The sequence below is a fragment of the Drosophila suzukii genome (assembly GCF_043229965.1).
Source record: "Drosophila suzukii chromosome 2 unlocalized genomic scaffold, CBGP_Dsuzu_IsoJpt1.0 scf_2c, whole genome shotgun sequence".
Classification (NCBI taxonomy): domain Eukaryota; kingdom Metazoa; phylum Arthropoda; class Insecta; order Diptera; family Drosophilidae; genus Drosophila; species Drosophila suzukii.
This window is the reverse complement of record NW_027255896.1, coordinates 38,441,348-38,464,366: the sequence shown is the minus strand read 5'-3', so window position 1 is coordinate 38,464,366 and position 23,019 is coordinate 38,441,348. Positions and strand designations below refer to the sequence as shown.

General features: G+C 41.1%; 1 protein-coding gene across 9 annotated transcripts in view; it reads left to right on the top strand.

Moving 5' to 3' along the window:
• LOC139354527 (proton-coupled zinc antiporter SLC30A2-like) overlaps positions 1-23,019 on the top strand; it is a 407,471-nt gene that overhangs the window by 185,195 nt on the left and 199,257 nt on the right. The gene's annotated exons all lie outside the window — the stretch shown is intronic.

Below are 23,019 nucleotides of genomic sequence, written 5' to 3'. Positions count from 1 at the left end.
TATTTTAATAATTCGCGCTTACATTTATAATGAGAATGCAATATCGTTGAAAAGAATATAACAGTTAAAATAAATAAACAAGCATTTTTTATTAAGTCTATACTAAGTAATTAAAAAGGTCCTTGAAAGAACGGGAGGGGGGGAGGGGGGGGGGGACATGAAAACCTAAAAACAAAGAAGAACGCTATAGTCGACTACCTCGACTCTCAGATACCCGTTATTCAGCTTAAGGGACCAAAGGGGGATGGAGACATGCAAGCAGCAAAGCGAGATTGTAAAGCGCCACCTACCCGCGATCGCAATATACGATTATGTGGGCGGCAGACAGATTTAAGCGTTATGGCTGTTAGAGTGGACGTGCCAAACTTTTTTGGGTCAATCGATAGGTATTGATAAGAGCAATAAATTTCAGTTAAGATTTTTGGAAATAATTCGAAGAGGCGTGCTAGGTGTTAGTTAGCACAATAGGCTACCCAAACTGCCCCAAAATTTCATTGGTTATACCCGTTACTCGTAGAGTAAAAGGGTATACTAGATTCTTCGGAAAGTATGTAACCCATAAAGTATATATATTCTTAATCAGGATCACTAGCCGAGTCGATCTAGCCATGTCCGTCTGTCCGGATGAACGCTGAGATCTCGGAAACTATAGGCTATTGAGATTTGGCGTGCAGATTCCTGAGCTTCTTACGCAGCGCAAGTTTGTTTCAGCAATGTGCCACGCCCACTCTTACGCCCACAATCCGCCCAAACCTGTGACGCCCACAGTTTTTATGCTAGATAAAAAATGTTAACTGAAATGTATTGGTCTTGTCAATACTTATCGATTAATCCAAAAAAGAATTTGCCACGCCAACTCTAAAGACCATAACGCTTAAATCTGTCTACCGCCGGTAGGTGGCGTATTTTAATCTCGCTTTGCTGCTTGCATATCTCCATTTCCCTTTATTCCCTTTAGCTGAGTAACGGGTATCTGATAGTAGAGGAACTCGACTATAACGTTCTTCCTTGTTTTTTTTTCAAATATTGATATTTCTATTTCTTTGTTATAAATATTACCAAAGTGGTTTTAAAATGAGTTGATTAAAATCTTAGGGCGAGCCCGCATGTAACTCTATAAACACTTTTTTGAAATTCAGCCTCCTTTACCAAGTACTCCAATTTTTTCTTTCTCCGCTTTGTGTATTGTAACGGCTTGCCCTCCACATCTTGCTGTCTCGCTCTGTGGCAAACGGCACTTGCACTTAGGCGGGTATTTCTTTGTGTAACCATATTACAATACATATAATAAAGTACAGCTGCGGTCAAAATAATAGTAGTGCCCACAGAGGCTTTTTAGTAACCCCGAAAAATAACTCTAGAAATGTTTTTACAATTTTTTCTTTAATTTTCATTGAAACTTAACTAATAGTAGCTAATAATAATAAACAAAAACTAAGGATAATTCAAAGGATTTTTCCAAAAAAAATAATACTGTGAATTTTTACAAAAAATTGTTCGGTCAAAATAATAGTAGTGAAAAGTTTCAAAATTTTCACAGCCCAAAAAAAAACGTTTATAGGTTGAATTATGTACTGTATATAATTCATCTATGTTTATATTATATTTTAGTATTTTGTTGCATATCCTTTGTTTGCTATAACAGCTGCACAGCGCTGCATGGAATCAACCAAGTTTTGGCATCTCTTTACAGGAATAGAGCTCCAAGTCCTTTGTACAGCTTCCCAAAGTTGGAAGTTATTGCTTGGTTTTATTTCTGAGATTGCTCTTTTTACGTCACACCATAAATTCTCAATAGGATTGAGATCGGGTGACTGTGCGGTCCACTCCATGACATTTACTTGGTTGGCTGCGAACCACTCTCTAGCATGTTTACTTGAATGTTTTGGATCGTTATCCTGCTGGAACGTCCAAATAAGAGGCATGTCCTCGGAAGCATATGGGAGCATCACGCCGTTTAAAATATTGACGTGTACGTAACGGTCCATGATGGTTTTGACCCAATATATTGGCCCAACTCCATAGTGTGAAAAACTTGCCCAAATCATAATTGATGAACCACCATGCTTTACCGTTTTTAGCGTACACTTTGGAGAAAAAGCACTTAAGGGTGGTCGTCTAAAAAACTGCCGAGAGCCTCGGCCTCCAAACAAAACTATTTTTGACTCATCCGACCACAAAATATTCCTCCACTTTTCCAAAGGCCAATTCAAGTGCTGCCTTGCGAACTTTAAACGTTTGGCGGCATGTTTTTTTGTGAGTAAGGGCACTTTTCTTGGACTTCTTGAAATGAGGTTATTATCTCTAAGCCGTCTTCTTACCGTTTCCAAACTTACATTTAAGTCACATGTTTTTTTCAGAGATGCAGCAGACGCGAAAGGCTCTATTCTTGCCTGTCTTCTTAAGCGATCCACTGATCTTTTGTCCAATAATTTGGGTCGACCACGCGTTTCATTTGCTGGCTCATATTTAACAGCATTTGTAATCATTGTAGAAGAGCAGCCAATAATATTTTGCGTTTCGACATAAGTCTTTCCAGCAGAAATCAATTTTTTTAATCAGATCTCGCCTCTCGGCAGTACAGTGTTTCCCACGGCCCATGTAGCTAGAACTAATTTTAGAGAATAAATTCAAAAATGCTAGGGACTATTAAATAACATCTAAATGTATTGTTAAACAACACAAACCTTGTTAAAAATGGAGTAAATTAAATTATTCTTGATAATTTCTCTGGCACTACTATTATTTTGACTGAGTCAAGCACGCGGGTCATTGCAAATAAAGGCGAAAATAAATACAAAGAGGTATGAGAACCAAAATGAACTGCACATTCTTAGAGAGCAGATAATTACACTTACTTAATAGAAAAAATGAATTAGATTGGCGAAGAAATAGAGAAAATAATGATAAAAAACTCTCTGAGCGAACGACACTAATATTATTTTGACCGCAACTGTATATATATTTTTGATCAGGATTACTAGTCGAGTCGATCTAGTCCGTCTATCCGTCTCTCCCTATGAACGCTGAGATCTTGGAAACTATGAAAGCCAGAAAGTTGGGACTTGGCATGTAGATTTTTCAGCTGGGTGACATGCTCACTCTTACGCCTATAATGCTGATACCTGTTTAGCGCCTACATTTTTGAGGATTTTGGAAAAAGTAAATAATTGATTAAACAAGCTTACATCCAAAAAATTTAAGCTTTAAAACCACTTTTCTAGACTAATATGTTATTCCTAAACACGCTGGTGTCACAAAAAAATATTTTAATCCAATTAATTTACTTATTTATTTAGTCAATTTAATTTTGAAGGTTAACTCGAAAAATATGTATTTTTTTAGGCTAGTGTTGTCCACTTAATCAAAAGTTATTAAAATCAGACCATTTATTAAAAATTAAGTTATTATTAATATTTTTATAAATCTAAGCAATTATACGTATAATAAATCTTAGAACAATCGCCTTGGAAAACTAATAATAATAAGGGTACTGAAAACAATGTCCGTGTATGTGTGTGTATGTAAGCATTTTTAAATGACGGGGGAAATGAGATTCTTGTTAATACAAATTCGTTAAAATACCTACTGATATCCTTTAGCTATGATCTGAACTTAGAACGCAATACTGTGGGCTTCGAACGGAAGAGTTTGGGCCTCGAACGGAAGCTTGTGTTTACTTTACGATTGGTTTGTTTATCTTAGCAGGACGGTCAAGCGCGGCCCTCGAAATTAATAGAAAAGGCAAAGGAAGAATCTTAAACAAAGGCAAAGGCAATGTCACTGAAGGCAAGGACAACATAGCTGAGATTGAATTCAAAAACTTTTTTATAAATTCCATATGTGGAACCGTTTCACGGGTTGGAGAACTCTCCCCCTTCTAAAATGGATCGTCCCGATTCATTATGAACTTCGTTAAAGCGATCTGATAATTCTGTTAAAAAAATTTCTTCGTTAATAGGTTTCTTAAGTTCTTGTTTTTTGGCTAAAAATATATTTTTGTATTTAATAACAGGTAGAGAAAACAAATATATGATGATTCAAATTAATAAAATAAAGGATATACATATTTTGGTATTTTAAATTTTAAGGAATGGATTTGAAATGTTTATATTATTAAAAGAGAGTTCTAAGTTATTTGATAATAGATAATCGGATATTTCATAAATTTGGAAGTGGTTCGTGGTTATATAGCTAAGAATTTATTTTTCTATATTGGTATATGAAACGTTAATAATTGTGGGTGAATGATTAAATGTTATTAAGAATGGTCCGCTTTACTCGGAGTTGCTGACAATATTGTTTCCATTTATTAAAATGGCAACATCTTGTATAAAGTCAATTTTTTTATTTTTCTCTCTTATTTTTTTACAAACTCCTTTTTTACCGTTTAATAATTGGGAAAAACAAGTTTTTTTTAAACTAAAAGTACAATAGTTTATAAAGATAACTTCTTTAAATGTAGACATTTCGTAGTAAGTATTTGCGCATTTTGCGACTTGATTACTTATTAATAATTTACCATCGGATTGGGAAATGGATCGGGCGTTAAATATTTCACATCTGTCTTTTATTATTGGGTATCTTATATAAATTATTAAGAGATATCTATTGAGTCAGCGATAACTACTGGATTTTGTTCGTGTTTTAATATTTCATTATTATCTTCATTATTTAAAATTTTTGTATTAAACACATCCATTTTTGCAAGGGTTATAGTATCAATTTAATTTTGTAGGTCAAATGTTAACAATCGTAAGCGATCTTGATCAATAAAATCCTTTTTAAAATCTTCAGAAAGAGATTCTATTTCTTTGAACAATTTGGAATTGATAATAGATTGTTTATTATTATTTTCCATTAATTCATTAATTTTAATTTGAACTTTAATGAAATCGTCATGATCCGGAGTTCCAGCTAACCATTTCCAAAATTCATTTATTCATTTTATTTTTTGATCTAGCTGATATTAACTGGGATAAAATGAATACCTCTATGTCGTATTTAATTTTTCATTGTGACCTTTTATTTGAATCTCTTTTTATATTATCTGATTCTATATTAATTAGGTTAGGTTAGGTTAGGGCGGCTGTCGGACTATGGTCCGACACACGCATGATCTCGTTTTTCCTTCTCTAGGGTCCCGTATCTAGTAGTTTCGACCTGTGTTAAGCTGATCAGCATGTCTTCCACCCGGAAGATTTTATAAAGGCACTTTTGTTTTTGAGATTAATCTCCGATATTTCGGTAAGACCGTCGATGAAGGGACTTCTTAAGTGTTTAAGTCTGAGTCTGCATAGGGCTGAAATCATTTTGCGAGGCTTTTAGCCTGCCAGCATGTGTGCCAACAAGCCAGTGGCCTGTAAGAGCTCGAATCAACATGCCACACTCTGTGCGGCTGAGTTTGAGTAATTCCGAGATTTTTTTGTTGTTTATCACAGGCCATGTCTGGTGAGAGATACGACACTGTGGTGCGTTTTGCCAATGGGTGTTGGCTAGTTTGTTAAAGTACTTTTTCTTATTTAGCTTGCAAGTTGCCATGGGCATACCGACATTATCCTCTCCTGGGAGGAGAGGCTGGATGGTGCCCTGCCTGGCTAACTCGTCCGTTATGCAGTTGTTTACGATATCCCGGTGACCCGGAACCCATATAAGGCTGATAGTAAACTGGTTAGCCATCTCGTGGAGAGATCTGAGACAGTCTGCTATTGTACGCGAGTTGGTGTTTGTCGAGTAGATCGATTTAATAGTCGCTTGGCTGTCACTATATATGTTTAGGTGTCCTCTTTGGAGGCTAAAGTTCCCTAAACAGGTTAGTGCTTTTTTTTATAGCCTGGACATCCGCCTGAAAGACGCTACAGTGGTCCGGAAGCCTGAATGACTTCCTGATATCCAATTGTTCGGAGTATACACCTCCGCCAACTTGTCTTTCTAATTTGGAGCCATCTGTATAGAAGCCATTCCATTCCTCTCTATCTGGAATCAGGGAATCAAAGGGTGTGTGACTATATTCAATGGATTTTAATAGATCCGTTATATTCGGAATCGATTTATCATGCTGGAGAGTTTTAGCATGGCCATAAAATTTGGCTTTCCACTGCCCTGTGTCTCTCAGTCGAATAGCTGCCGATTTGGCCCTTTCCATGCCTGCTAAGTCCAGGCTAGGGAGGTTCAAGATCACATTCAGCGCTTCATTGGGGGTGGTTCGAAGGGCTCCGCTAATACACAAAGCCGACATTCGCTGTACTTTGTTTAGAGGAGTCAGAATGAATTGTTTGTGCAGAGCGGTCCACCACTGAGCCACTCCATATACTAGGATTGGCTTGACTACCGCTGTGTTCATCCAGTTGACTATTCTAGGGGACATGCCCCATCTTAGCCCAATTGCTTTTTTACAGGAGTAAAGTGCAAAGGTCGCTGTTTTGGTTCTCTGTTGGTTGTTTAAGCCCCAATTGAGGCGCATATCTAGTACTAACCCCAAGTACCTGGCGTGATCGCTAAAAGAGAAATTACAATTATTTAGAATGAGTGGGTTAAGTTGTGGAATTTTGTACCTATTTGTAAATAGAACAAGTTCCGTTTTCGAGGGATTTACACCGAGTCCGTTCGCTATCGTCCATTCCGATAGTATTTTAAGTTTAGCGGTCATAAGATCGCAAAGTGTTTGTGGATATTTTCCATTAAAGATGATGGCGACGTCATCTGCGTATGCCACGACCTTACAACCACCTCCTTCCAGAATCCGCAGTAGTTTATTTAGTGCGATATTCCACAAGAGGGGTGATAGTACACCTCCTTGCGGGGTGCCTCTGTTCACTAGTCTAGTCTGGGTTGAGGTCCCTAGTGTGGCTTTGACCATTCTGCTTATCAGCAATTTATGCATCAACCCCACCATTGGCGGCTCAACGCCTAGTCCTGTGAGAGATTCTGTTATTGAAGGCTTCCTCTATATCCAGGAAGGCGATCAGTGTGTATTCCTTGATGCTGAGTGATTTCCCCATGCTGCTTACCACCAAGTGTAGCGCCGATTCGGTTGACTTACCTTTGGTGTAAGCGTGCTGTGCCTCTGATATTTGTGTTTGGTCTATGGTGGCCCTTATGTGTAGGTTTATCGTTCTTTCAAAGCTCTTTAGCAGGAATGATGTTAGGCTTATTGGCGTAAAATCCTTTGCTGTGGTGTGAGTGGCCTTCCCTGCCTTGGGAATGAAAACCACCTTTGTTTCTTGCCATGCTGTTGGTAGTTCTCCTACCGCTAGGATGGATTGGAAGATTTTCTTCAACCAGTTTATGGCTATTTGTTCTGCTTGTTGGATGTAAGCCGGTGTTATGTAGTCCGGTCCCGGCGATTTGTATGGTTTCAAACTATGAATGGACCATTTCATGTTGCGGTCTGATAGGAGTGGATCTAATTCGATTCCCTCTACTGCTCCTCTTTCAGGAGGATGACCTGTTTGTTGGCTCCCCGGGAAGTGAGCGTCTAGGAGCAGGTCCAAGGACTCTTTACTGGAGTCTGACCATGATCCGTTTTCTTTCTCAAGATAGTATTTTCCCGAGCCTTGCAGCATGAGTTGTTTTTTCTATGTCGGAGCAGAAGGTTTGTCATGCAGTTTGTTTTACTCTTCTAATGGCCTTTTTGTAAGAGGCTAGTTCATACTTGTAGTTCTGCCAGTTAGTGTCCTCATTTCCCGCCTTTGCTCTGTTAAACAGGCATATGCAGTTGGCTCCGAGGATTGATAGTTGTTGGGTCCACCAGGGGCGTTTTTTCCTTCCCCTTGGTTTCCCTGTGGGGCACGCAACCTTGAAGGCAGTGCTGCATGCCTCTGTTTATTTATTTATTTCTATGGTCCGAAAAGGAGTGCTCGTCAGAGACTGCCCAGTCTGTGACTGCACCTACGAGTGAGTCTGATACCAAAGTAAGATCTATGATCGTTTGGCAAGCTTTAGTTATGAATGCAGGGACATTGCCCCTATTGCATAAGAATATGTTCGAATTTAGAATAAAACAAGGAAGAACGCTATAGTCGAGTACCTCGACTATCAGATACCCGTTACTCAAAGGGAAATGGAGATATGCAAGCAGCAAAGCGAGATTAAAATGCGCCACCTACCGGCGGTAGACAGATTTAAGCGTTATGGGCGTTAGAGTGGGCGTGGAAAATTTATTTTTGGATCAATCGATAGGTATTGACGACACCAATACATTTCAGTTAAAATTTCTTTTCTAGCATGAAAATTGTGGGCGTCACAGGTTTTTGCGGTTTGTGGGCGTTTTAGTGGGCGTGGCAAACTTTTAGGTCAATCGATAGGTATTGTTGAGAACAAAACATTTCAGTTAAAATTTTCTATCTAGCATCAAAACTGTAGGAGTTACAGTTTTGGGCGGTTTGTGGGCGTTAGAGTGGGCGTGGCAGTCTACTGAAACAAACTTGCGCTGCGTAAGAAGCTCTGGAATCTGTACGCCAAATCTCAATAGCCTAGCTCTCATAGTTTCCGAGATCTCAGCGTTCATCCGGACAGACAGACGGACAGACGGACAGACGGACAGACGGACATGGCTAGATCGACTCGGCTAGTGATCCTGATCAAGAATATATACTTTATGGGGTCGGAAACGCTTCCTAATGCCTGTTACATACTTTCCGACGAATCTAGTATACCCTTTTACTCTACGAGTAACGGGTATAACAAGGAAGAACGCTATAGTCGAGTACCTCGACTATCAGATACCCGTTACTCAGCTATATGGAGATATGCAAGCAGCAAAGCGAGATTAAAGTGCGCCACCTACCGGCGGTATACAGATTTAAGCGTTATGGGCGTTAGAGTGGGCGTGGCAAATTTTTTTTTTAATCAATCGATAGGTATCGACGAGACCAATCCATTTCAGTTAAAATTTTTTATCTAGCATGAAAATTGTGGGCGTCACAGGTTTTCGCGGTTTGTGGGCGTTAAAGTGGGCGTGGCAAACTTTTTTTTGGGTCAATCGATAGGTATTGATGAGAACAATACTGTTGAGGCCAGAGCCACCCTGTCCTCGACTTTACGTAGCACGTCCCGGTTCTAATAAAACTCGCAGGTTAACATATATCCAATTTATTATTCAATATATAACTGCTGGCTGTATGGCGTTACATATAGCCGTGAGACAAAGAAGTAAGGAAACCGCTTTAAAAATAATCGTAGCAGACGGTGGCTAGTGCTGTACTGAATAAGCGCGGGCGAAGTAAGTGCTCGCGTACCCCACAAGTGCGCTTAAAGCTTGTGTTGAACGGTACAATTCCAGCCACTCATCTGCTGATTGGAACATTACAGCGGGCTCATTATATCTGTCTATTGTAACAGATTTCGGCGGCGACATTCTGCCCCCGGTAAACTTGGCTCTCCTGCGTCTGGGTTACCCTCAATCTTGCCGACGTTCAATACAGCCAGCTTCGTTACGGGTCGTCGTAAGATGCCGTGGGCAGTCTTGATCGTAGCGCTTCTTACTTGCTGGTCCTTAGCTAAGACCACATCGGTGACTATTCCTTTCGGCCACGTGTTTCGTGGTAAGTTCTCGTCCACTATGAGGACGACGCTGCCAATCGTTAGAGGTGGCTGCTTGGCGTACCATTTTCCTCGGCGAGCTAAGTCGGGAACATATTCCCTGACCCATCGTTTCCAGAAATGGTCGGCGAATAGTTGAGTCGATTGCCACATGCATCGAACCGAGAGATTGTTGTCGAAGATGGGCTTATATCCGCTTACTGACCCCAGTAGCAAATGATTGGGTGTGATGGCTTCGTCGTAGTTGGTGTCCAGCGATACGAATGTGAGCGGCCTTGAGTTTATTATAAATTCGATCTCCCAAAGTGCGCTTTGTAGACTCTCGCTAGTAAACTTCATCGCTGGGCAGATGGCGGACAGGACCCTTTTTATGGAGCCTATAAGGCGCTCCCATGCTCCCCCCATATGAGGCGCTGCTGGTGGGTTAAAGCTCCACTTAATTGTGTCGAACGATCTGTACACTTCGTCGAAGTCAACCCTTTGAAGCTCCTCGCAGATTACCTTCTCGGAAGCTTTAAAATTAGTGCCGTTGTCCGTGAATATTTCTCTAGGTGTCCCGCGGCGATTGAAGAAGTTGCGGATACACATAATGCATGACGAGGCGTCGAGGGAGTGAGCTATTTCTAGATGCACTGCCCTGACCGTGAGACAGGTAAAGATTACTCCCCATCGTTTCTCCTTCCTCCTGCCAACGGTCACGAGAATTGGTCCAAAGTAATCGATTCCAACGTAGGTAAATGGGCGTTGATAAGCGGCGACTCTAGCAATGGGAAGTTGGGCCATTAGCGGCGGTTTTGGGGAGGCATTATCGTTTCTGCAGCGCTGACATGCTCGTCGGGCTGACTTATATAAAACTCTTAAGCGTGGTATATAATAAATGCCACGAATCCTATTGATGCAGGCCTCGTGCATGGTGTGGTGCATCTGACGGTGATACCAGTTAACAATTAGGCGTGTTACGTAATGCCCGTAAGGGAGTACTATTTGCTGCTGGGGGCACAAGTTTTCAGCTCTCCCTCGGATCCGTAGCAACTGGTCATCGTCTAGAAACACATTAAGACAAATTAGTTTTGAATTTGCGTTTAGAGCTTTACCTTTGGAGAGTAAACATATTTCTTTTCGGAACTCTGATACTTGCGCGTAGCGTATCAGTGTTGTTTGAGCGCGGCGTATCATCTCGGCGTTAATGCTCGTAATCGGAGGCGTTTTCCGCGCTGTTGCTTTCAGCTTTTCGATGTATAATATGAACGTTGCTACCGCTCGATATAGCCTCCGCCAGTCGGAAAAGTGTTCTACGTTCACGATGGGGTCCAGTGGTGTATTGGCGACGAAAAACACCTGCTTCACTTCGATGTTGGTTGGGGCTCCCAGGTCGGTACAGGTGGGCCAACGAGAGCGTTCCTGGAGAAGATACTCCGGGCCATCAAACCACTTATGCATGGAAGTGAAACTCGAAGTCTTAGTGGCGATGTCAGCAGGGTTTAAGTCTGATGGCACCCAGTGCCATTGGTCGACATTGGTGAGCTCCAACACTTCTCCTACGCGATGCATTACGTACTGCTGGAACTTGCGTGGGTCCATTCGCAGCCATTTGAGGACTGTTTTGGAGTCCGTCCAGTAGTGATGGGAGTTAACTGATAGCCGAGAATTTGTTTGAATTGACTGGCTAAGCTTGGCGCCAGTGACTGCTGCCTGTAATTCCATACGGGGGATGGACAGCGGGCTTAGCGGGGCAACTTTTGTTTTGGCTGCTAGCAGGCTAAGATAAACGGAGTTGCCTTGTTGGATGCGAAGATACGAGACTGCTGCATATGCAAGTTCACTTGCGTCTACGAAGGTATGGAGCTGCACGTCATGGATGTCCTCGTTGGTTCTGAAGAAGCATCGCGGAATCTTAACCGTGGCGATTAGGGTTAATGCCTGCTTCCATCGATTCCATCTTGGGAGCAGGCTTTCTGGAATGCAGTCGTCCCAGTCGGTGGGGGTCCGCCACACTTCTTGTAATAATATTTTCAGCTCTATAGTGTAGCAGGCGATGAGGCCAAGGGGGTCGTACATTGACATAAGTACTTGGAGGAGTTCCCGCTTCGAGGGTGCATCGTTTTCAGTCCATATGTCGCGTTTCAGACGGGAGAATTTGAAGATAAACGTTAGGTCGTCCGTTTCCGGGATCCAGTATAGGCCGAGGACTTTCTCGGCGGTGGTAATTTCGACCTCGGTTGACGATGATTCTCCGCCTAGTTTGCCAAGCACAGTCTTCGAGTTCGATGCCCAGTTGCGAATATAGAACCCTCCTGCAACGTGAATATGGCGAACTTGTGTGGCGATTTCTTTCACCTCCTTATTGTCGTTGCCGCTGTAGATAAAGTCGTCGACGTAGTGGTAATTTTTCACGGCTTGTGCGGCGGCGGGATATTGCTGTTGGAACCTGTCAGCGTTTCTGTCCCGTATGAAGTGTGCGATACATGGTGCGCAGTTTATGCCGAATGTGAGCGCTTCCATCTTGTAGACGCTTGGATGGTGTAGTTCGTCATCTTGGTCGTACCAAAGGAAGCGCTGAACATGGGCATCTTCCGGCTTGACTCGAATTTGGTGAAACATCTCCGCGATGTCACCGATGATCGCCACCTTTCCGGCGCGAAATGAGATAAGCAGATCCACCAATGGTTTCAAGAGGTCGGGACCGGCGTGTATGAAGTCGTTCAGGGATTGTCCCCCTGACTGCGCCGCTGCATCCCAAACTAGACGAACCCTATTAGGTTTGTTCGGGTTTGTAATTATAAAGGTTGGTAGGTACCATACCCTCGCGTGTTCTTCCAATATCTCGGTTGCACTTAGCTTACGGGCATACTTCTTTTGCACGAGATTGTCGATCTCCTTTTGGGTTTGAATCTTTAGTGCTGGTTCCTTGATGAATTTCCGTTGTAGGCACTTCAGTCGTCTAAGGGCGTTTGGGTAACTATCTGGTAGAGCTGCGTTCTCGCTCTTCCACAGCAGTCCAATTTCAAATCTGCCGTCCTCAAATTTGGCTGTCGAGTTCATGATGGCTAGGGCACGGGAGTCAGCTTCAGAATATAGGTGGGCACGTCGAGGAGTCTCTACTGCGAAGGTTTGCTTAATGGCCTCGTGTAAGGCGGTGTCGGCTTCGTAGCATCTACACTCATGAATGTTAACGTGTCCCTCTGCGTTAGATCTTTTGCTCGGAGGGATTTGCAACGTCCATCCCAGTCGAGTTTTGGAAGCAATTGGCTGGCGCCACGCTCCCTCCCGGATTCTAAGAGGTACGGCTAGATTCCAGTTATCCGCTCCGACGATTATAGTTGGTCGCACGTTGGCATATGAGGTAATTGGTAGTCCTTTAAGGTACGGGAACTTCATGGCGAGCTCCTCCATGTTGGCGGACTGTATTGGTAAGTTTAGGCTTCTGACGCTGCGAACGTCTCTCAGTTTAAATTTGGCTCCGTTCTGCTCGTTGATGACACGTAAAGTCGCTGTTTTAGAAGTTTCTTCGACACGGGTTGTATTGTCGGTCCATTTCAGGCAGAGTGGGTGTGGTACGCCTGTCACCCCCAGCTGCTGGAAGATAGTTTCCTCGATCAGCGTTACTGATGATCCTTCGTCTAGAAAGGCAAAGGTGTTAATTTGTTGAGTCTTATAATCGATTTTAATTGGTACGATACGGAAATTAGTTTGATCCGCATGTCTATGGGCGAGAATGTGACCGCTCTCCAGCTCGGGTGCTGTTGGCTGGCGCGGGTGTTCGGAGCGGTAGAGTTGTTCTGCATGCAGTAGGGGATGGTGACGTTCGCGACAGTTGTTTATGTTGCATGTCTTCCTTGAAAGGCACTGGCTGCGGTGCTTGTTGAGGCAATTGAGGCACAAGTGATGGGTGCGGGACACGTCCCATCTTTCTGTCGTGTTCATAGCGGAGAAGTTAGGGCAGGTTTGGATCTTGTGGTCTCCGGCATCGCATATCACGCATTTTCCTCTAAAACGAAGTGGCTCCTCACTCGCCGAATGGTAATTAAGGCGTTCGCTGCGCCCGAAGTAAAGTGGGGATGATACTTGACTAGCTGCTTCGGGGATTGTGTACATCCATTCGCTGAATACTTTCACCACCGGCACAGCGGTTTCTTTTGGGTGCATGGCCCATTGCAATTTTAGCTGCGAAGGAAGCTTTTCCACTAGTTCCTGCACAAGGAGTGGGTTGCTCATGTGGGCGACTAGCTCGCAGGCTTCCATCGTTGAATATATGTTTCTTACGCAGAGTGCGTACTCGATCAGAGGTTCTAGTTTGTCCTTTGGAGGCGGCATTTTCCGTGCTTTATCAAGCATTGTCTGAAGTACATGCTCTGGCCGACCGAAACACATTTGAAGTGTCTGTATGATTTCGGGGACCATCGCTGGTAATAGTAACTTACTTTGCACTAGTTCTCGGGCCCTACCTCTTAGGCTTGACTGTAGGCGCATGAGGTTCTCCGCGTTGGTGTAGCCGGCGATCTCTGTGCTAGTTTGAAAACTGCTATAAAATAATGGCCAAGCTTGGGGGTTGCCATCGAATGCTGGCAACTCCCTTGAGATCGCTTGACGAGCGGCAATCTGCGAAGGTGTTGGTATGCCAGAGGTTAGTATTATTTTGTTGGCTGCGTCTGGTCCCACTAATAAGCTCCCTGCGGCTTGGGCTTCCTTTGGTCTGATCAGCTGTTGCTTAACCGGGGACGGACCATGTGAGGTTAGGTTCGATAAACCGCATGGCGTTTGAGCGGGCTTTTCGCCTAAAGCTGATATACCACCCACTGCCATGCTAGTGGTCGTGACAGTCGTCGACGCGGATTGTGTATTTTTGTTAATGTGTTCCAGAGGGGAAGCTTGATATGACGGGTTGTATGGAAGTTTTGCCAATCCGTTTCCTTGCGTCGGTGATGAGGAGGCCTGAGGTTTGTGGAATGACATCGGCATCGTTGGCACCACCTCTGTGACGACGTCGCGTATTATATTCTCGCAGTCACATTGCCAGCTGTGATCATCATCAACGCCCACGCACTCGCTGTGGTACCAGGAGTGGCATTTGCTGCACTGGTCCATTCGATCACAATCCTCATGTGCACATCGCTTGCAATGGTACACTCCACTTGATAGGTTGTTGTTATCCATGTTGGGAATTGATGTAGGGCAGTTCCCCGAATATTGTTATTTTCACTTGGACGGGGCTAATGGACTATTAAGTCGGGCACCACGTGATCCGCGTGATTAGTTACGTAATTTATTACGATTATTTTTAAAGATTGTGGAGGCCAGAGCCACCCTGTCCTCGACTTTACGTAGCACGTCCCGGTTCTAATAAAACTCGCAGGTTAACATATATCCAATTTATTATTCAATATATAACTGCTGGCTGTATGGCGTTACATATAGCCGTGAGACAAAGAAGTAAGGAAACCGCTTTAAAAATAATCGTAGCAGACGGTGGCTAGTGCTGTACTGAATAAGCGCGGGCGAAGTAAGTGCTCGCGTACCCCACAAGTGCGCTTAAAGCTTGTGTTGAACGGTACAATTCCAGCCACTCATCTGCTGATTGGAACATTACAGCGGGCTCATTATATCTGTCTATTGTAACAGATTTCGGCGGCGACAAATACATTTCAGTTAAAATTTTTATTCTAGCATCAAAACTGTAGGAGCCACAGTTTTGGGCGGTTTGTGGGCGTTAGAGTGGGCGTGGCACTGTGCCGAAACAAACTTGCGCTGCGGAAGAAGCTCAGGAATCTGCACGCCAAATCTCAATAGCCTAGCTCCCATAGTTTCCGAGATCTCAGCGTTCATCCGGACGGACAGACAGACGGACAGACGGACAGACGGACAGACGGACATGGCTAGATCGACTCGGCTAGTGATCCTGATCAAGAATATATATACTTTGTGGGGTCGGAAACGCTTCCTTCTGCCTGTTACATACTTTCCGACGAATCTAGTATACCCTTTTACTCTACGAGTAACGGGTATAATCAAAAAGAGACTCACCTCTGTCGTTGTTGCTTGGGCAACCCCTCTGGGTGTGATGGACGTTGGCATCACAGCCTATTACCAAACCTTCCCTGAGCTTTTCGCATTCCTCTGCCAGCCCTCTGACCAGCGGATCTGGGGGGATTTCCTTTTCAAAGACCAAGTAAGCCGATAGGACCCTTATAGAGCCACGTTGCAGCTCCAGGCTTACTGCGTTGTTGTCTTCGTTGCTGTAATTGCGAAGCTGAAATATACTAAGATGCCTTTTGGCTTATATGCAGGTTCGAATTTTACCTTCTTTGGGTTCAAGCATAAGCTTGTATTCCTTTGTTCCTAGTCCAGCAACCTTGCCTCCTACTACCCAAGGTTCCTCTACAGGGACTAGGTCGGCTCCGCCTTCGGTCAGGCGACGTAGAAGTGCAGCAGACGTTGCTTTACTGTAGTGCAGGTTTATTTGTAGAAGTCTTAGTGACATCTACAGCTGCAACCTCCACCACAGTGACGTCGGCCTCCTCTGTGTTGCTGTGGTCCACGTCCTCGATAGCCGGTCCGAGCCCTCGCATCTCTCTGCTTAGCGACGAATCAGTAGAGTAGCCGTCCTTCAGCCCACCAAGTGCCTCCTCAGCAAGCACCTGCTCGGCTGGGTTGCCGGCAGAGCTGCTAGCGGCGTTGGAGTCGCCCTTGTATACCTTGATATGTATCGCACTGAACCCGAAGTTCAGCACTCCTCGAGCAGTCTCGATCGGAGCAAAAGACTCCTTTTTCAGGACCGCACGGTTGACATCCCCTTCATGCTCCTCCACCTTGACAACTTTCCAGTCCTTCGTGGGGAGGTGCGGGTTGCATTCTTGCAACATGAAGAGGATGTCCTCCGGCGCCTTGATCGCTGCTGGGAGCCAAGTCCTGGCTCGGGGCCAACTGGGGACATCACACCAGTCTAGTGCGACGATGTTCGCCCCTTCGTAGACCTTACCCAGCTTGCTCGTCACCTGTTTGTACAAGTCCGACCGCTGACTGTCGCAGGCCACCACCTTGACGCTGCCCTGGTACCAGCCCGCGTCTTCTATATTAATTATTTCTTTATAAAAACTTAAATTAGTTGCGTGGAATAAATCGTTGTACGATTCATAGGTAAGAACGCCCTTGTTGTCTTTGAACAGAAAAAATTCAAGGTTCGAGTAATCAATTATTTCTGAACTGACCAATATTATGAATGATAAAATATGTGTGTGATTCTGTTTCTTCTTTTATGCAACGTGCTAATTCTGTTATTGTCGAATGTGCCCTTTCACCTCGGATCTGCGTAGTGTTAAGTTAATCCGCACCTTTGTGCACTAGATCTAAATTGGGCCGATGTAAAGCTAGGTTCATTATCTGTCATAAGTACTTTGGCTTGGGGAAAATGTTGAAGTAGTTCCATTACTTTATTTTCGATATTTAATTTATTTTGAATTTCTTTACCTACTAGGAACTTAGAGTACGCATCAATTTTCTCCATCTTTAGTCGGTATTGGGGCTTCTGCAATTGGAATTTTTATAGGGTGTCTTTTAAATTTGTTATCATTGCAAATTTTAGAATTTTGTATGTATTCCTTTAGTTTTGTATATGGATTGGGTCAATAATATAGCCTATTGATTTGTATATAATTTTCGTCTAGTCCCCTATGAGCTCGATTGTGTGTTTTCTCTATTATTATAGCTCTATCTTCGGAGTTTTCTACGTCTTGTAGAAATATTCGCCTAAGAAGAATTTTATTATTAAAGTTACTTTTTAAAAAATTCTTGAACATGATATAAATCTTCTAAACTACAATGAATTCCAACCGTTATGTTAGGTGAAAAAAACTCTCTTAGTATGGATACTAAGTTCTCAACTGTATCATATTTAATTATGTGTCTCGTCTTATCAAAAATTTCCAATGACACATGTAATGTATACATCCCCGTTGTTAATAACAATTGTTGTTTAAATTGATTTAATTGGTTTACGGGTCTCTTGAATTACATTTTCAAAACTACTTTCAGCAGAATGCTCTTGCTTAATTGGTTGGTAATTGGTTTATTATCTTGTGTTAGTACTGCCCCGATAGCTAAGTCTGGGTGAACTATATAATCTGGGTGAACTAATTCAACTTGTGATATTCGATTATCTTTTAGCTCGTTAAAAGCTTGTACAGCTGATATCTCGAACTGTATTGAAATTTTTGTAGAAACTTTTCCATTTTCCCCACCTTGACATTTTGTTATTTGGTTAAGCAATTTTTGCATAGTTACGCTCAAAAAATCTGTTATACCCTGTTAAGCCTAGAAGACTTCGGAGTTCTTGAATATTGTTATCATTATATTTTTGTAATTGTTGCAATTTTTTCAGGCTCCGTTTTAATTACGTTATGTCAAACAATGTATCCAAGAAATGCGGTTTCTAATTTAAAGAATTAAGATTTTTCGAGTAAGAAGTATGGAAACGCGGATTCGGGGACAATTAGCATATTAATGGCCCCCGCCCCGCCTCCTCTTTAACGTATGCGGGTTCTAGGACAATTAGTTTAATCCAATAAATTAACTGATTTTCATGGGCTTTGAAGTCATCAAAAGTCACGATCATGTCCATAAAGAGTAGACTTAACTGCCCCATCGCCCTCGTATCCCCGTGTGACAATATTGATCATGTATCCTTGCCCTCAATATGAGCAATTAATAGTCACGTGAGAAAGGTCGCACACCCATAGTATCAAAAGGTTGTTATCTTAGAGGAACATATCCGATCATATTGGGGAAAGGTGGGATCACGTAGCCTTTTGCCACATTATCACAGGTGTTGCTGTGCACGTGAGAAAGGTCGCGCACCAAAAGTAACCAAAGATGGTTATCTTAGAGGAATATGCCCGATCATGTTCGGGAATAATGTTTCCTATGATTGTATGATTGATAACTAATTAAGAAATCAAAAGAACGCCAATAAAATAAATGTGACAAGTTAATGATTCTCAGATGTGGAATATTTTCAAATACACATTTTTGTTTCCACCCCAGAACGTTTAACTGGTAATTTGTCTAAGATTCTCTCCTTTTCACAAATGGGTAACACACATGTCATAAAAGGGATTCAATCAAGAGCTACCCGAACATACGGACTTGTTCAATTACCTGACCGCAATAAAAGGGACACATGCACAAGCCTGAAGGCGCACGCTCACGACCTCATGGCTGACTCTATTACCTCCCGTAATGGAGGTGGAAATCACGACCGCGCAACAACTCGCAAGTAGCCGACATATCTCAGTCAAGAAAATATTTTCCAATCTTCGTACCTGGTTTTTTAACTCGAAATATAAAGTCTGAAGTTTATTTTGTAGCACAGTAATACATTCGTTCATATATTTTGGTATTGCGAACATGTTTTATTATATATTGAAATTAATTTTCTGACTTCGTTCCGGCGATTTGCCTAAAAGGGCAGGCGCACGTTTCCGACGTCAATTCAGGATTACAAAATGTAAAGTGTTCACAATAATTCGTAGTTTTGAGATCATGTCCACCTCGATTCATGAACAAAGTTTTTGTGTTTAGAAGGTATTGAAAATGCTGACCAATTATCTGTCCTTTAAATTGTTCAAAAAATTGGTCAATTTCCTCATGAAATTTCATTTTGTTAATTTTATTTTCTTGTAGGTCTTTACACATCTAGTCTAAACTTTAAAATGACGTATAAAAATTATTTTATTGTTTTGGAGCTACGTTTTAGAAATGTCAAAATAATGTATGCGATGTTAAGAGTAAAAACCCCGTCCTTAAGGTGTGTTTCGAAATACGGAAACCGGTTTCCTTTAAACCTGTTTAATGATGGACAGCCCATTTCATCGATATTTATGAGATGACGACAACCAAAAAACGTCTGTAGAAATCATTTCTTTTCCACACCTTTACAAATAATTTGTTTTCCGCTTGTAATTGTCCTTAGATACTTTCGAGTTTTTGGAAAACTGTTTTCTCCATCGTTCCAAAAAACTTTGTGATTGCAGTCTTTCGAGATTTTGCAATTATCTAAGTAAAATCATAAGGTTGTTCTACTAAAAAGCTATTATTCAAGCTTGGATCTTTGTCGAATACAATTCCGATTTCCTTTAGAATAAAATTATTATTATTATCAAAGATACCATGAACATCAATCGAAACAGTGTCTTTCAACATTTTTCTAATGTTAAACCACTCGTTGTGCTAGTCCGATTAATGGGTCATATTCAATAAGAGACGGTAAGCTTGGGTATTTTCATAACTTGGTTTTTTAGTTCTATTGAAATTGTCACATCAATAGGACCAGTTTTCACTGATTCGTTTTGATATGAAAGACCAACCACAGTAATAGGGACCTTCAATTTAAATTTATTTGGGGGCAAAAATGGTTGTGATTCACGATTATAGAACCTAGATTTAAATCTTGTATACACTTCATATAGGTGAGCATATTTATTCATACTAAAATCAACATTCATAGTATCATATGGATATGACTCAGAATTCAAGTGAACTTTCAAGTTTGATAATTTATTTGTGATAAGTCTTTGACTTTGAAGATAATCCAGAGATATAACATTTTTTAGGATAGTAGTCAACCGACAAATTGTGTTCTATCAATCTCACATCCATTTATTTCGTACTTAATTTTATCCAAAATGTAAGCATACAATTATGTTAAAAAGAGTGGTAACATTATCAGTTTTAGGTCCATTTGGTGAATCTTTTCTAATAATTCCTTGAAAACTAAGGTATCTTTCGTGAGTTGGAAAGTACTTCGAGTTTCATCGTTTGATTTAAATGTTTGATTATACGATGAATAAGTATGAAACTCTTTCTTTGAAATACTCTCATCTGAGTAAACCTTTTCTCAAACATTATAAATTTCGTTCATTGTTTTCCATTGTTCGAATCTTCAATCCTAACGACTTTAAAAATAGTTTATTTTTCAAAGTAAGTGAGCTTCTTTTTACTGTCAATTCTCTTTCTATAGCTTTACAATTAGTAATGCTTGGCTGAGGACTTCAGCTACGTCTTTTATTATAAATAATCATTCTATTAACCGAATGTGCATGCGAATCGAAACGTTTTCACCACGTAAATTCACCAAATCACCGTTTTGATCAACTATGCGTGTGCTTATTTCGTCACAGTTAATTGGTAAATAAATTAGGTTATGTGGTGTCACTGTCCTTTTATACCCAGGCGGAACATTAATGCCAAACTCATGTAATGTATGATTCGGTGTGTTTGTGCCTAACCGAAGTAGACACTTCCGGGTCACACCGCGGGACAACGGGGTAATGAGCACTTGTCGCTGGCACGAGGACGCTATGATGGCAGGACGATCCCGTCGCGGCAATGCTAACGATGGTTACTGCGATGCCGGACCACAGGCGATGCTGGAGCTGCGCTGAGGGTGAGCTAACGTGGTTAGCTGCTAGTTGAAAGAGTCAATATTTTTATATCGACCCATAAAAAAATAAGATCTTAATGGAATTGTTTTTGGCTTCACTGGGGTCTACCGTCATTATGGGAGATTGCATGATATCACATTCCTTTAATCGATTTGATTAATTTCTTCAGGTATTCATATTTATGTTGATATAACCTTTTGGAATTTTAATCCATTGGGACACTCTATTAAACTCTATTAAACATAACATTAGTTTTACCACAAATCGAAGGCCCAACAATAAGAGCCCTTATAATGTTCGGTAAAAGAGCACTATGTCATGGCGGTAGATTTTTCTCGTTTTCATCGTTATTATTTCTAAGTACCTTTTTTTTGTTTTGACTTATTAAACGCATCTTTCAATGTAATGTACCTCATTCAATGAGAAATCTTTGATGATTAAACATCAATAAAATGGTGAAACGTATTTTTAATTGTAAACACGGTGGTGGTCTTGTCGATAAACTAATCAACAAATTACCGTTTGAAGCCCATATTCCGGGATATAATTTTTGTGGACCGGGTACAAAGTTACAGAAACGGTTGGAAGGAACAAACCCATTGAATGAAGCTTGCAAAGAGCACGATATTGCATGTTCTCAAAACAAGGCATTGAGTGAACGACATAGGGCAGACTCCATATTAATTGACAAGGCCTGGTCGCGTGTCAAGGCACCAGATAGCAGTCTTGGTGAAAAAGCAGCATCATACTTTGTTACAAATATAAAGAAAGCCAAGAAAAAAATTGGGTATGGTATTGAATAAAACGGAAAAGAAAGGGAGGAAAAAGATAATGAAGAAAAAAATGAAAAAGACAAACCTTTCGGCTGTTATTAATGTTGCTACTAAGACATTAAAGAAAACAAAACCCATTAGACATTATAAGTGCAATTAAAGTTACACGTAAATCAATTCATCAATAAATGGGTTCTAAGAAAAAGTAAAGTACCTCGAGTAATTAATGTACCCAAAACGTCACAACAGGAAAATTGACCATTATCAAAGACCACTATCAAATATCGACTTTATACATTTTGCTAAGAAATATATCCCACATTTTAGAGGGGTGTTTATAAGAGATCTACTCCCAGAAGCACCAAAAAGTCGGGAGTGTGGTATAGTAAACATAGATAATTTCCGATCAAGGGGTACACATTGGGTTGCATATAATAAAAATAAAAATAATATACATTATTTCGATAGTTGTGAAATACTTGGGATATAGAAGACAATACAATTACGATAGAGATCAAGACTTTGATACATACAATTGTGGACACCTCGCTTTTATATTTTCTTCCGTAGCAGATGTGGCGTCAAAACCGTTATATTTTAATGGTTAATTTACAATTGATGGTTTGAAAATCAATGTATGGGTACGTGTATGTGTGAACTCTGTATAATATAAAAAGTAGACCTGCACGCGTTCAAATCGAACGTAGTCTAGAGGACAAAAACTCATAACAGCTGGTGACCAGCTTATAACAACTAGTAAACCACTACTAAACAGCTACTAAACAGATAGTAACCATCTAATAACACCAACTACGAAACAAGTACTGAACAACTGCTTAACAGGTAGTGAACAACTAAATACAGCCAAATACAACGTGTAACAACTGTACCAAGTCCAGAAACCTCAACAACCATCATGAATCATTAAAACCAGATGAACATTGTAACTAAAGAGTAATTAAAGAGCCAAATTTAATATTCATTAAAGTAATGACAATTTGTATTTAGAAATAAGTAGAAAATAATCATTAAAAATATTAAGATTTTAATCATATAACAATAAATACACTTCTTAAAATATAATGAAGAAAATATATCGAACCTTTTTTATTCGGAAATGGTATATAAATATTACAGATTATGGCGTTCCCTAAACAGTATATGTTTAGTAACTGAGGAGTGACTACATGAATTTCGCAAATTTTAAATCTTTCACCTATAAAGTTTGAAAAATATACTACAATGAATATTTTGTCACAGTTAACCAA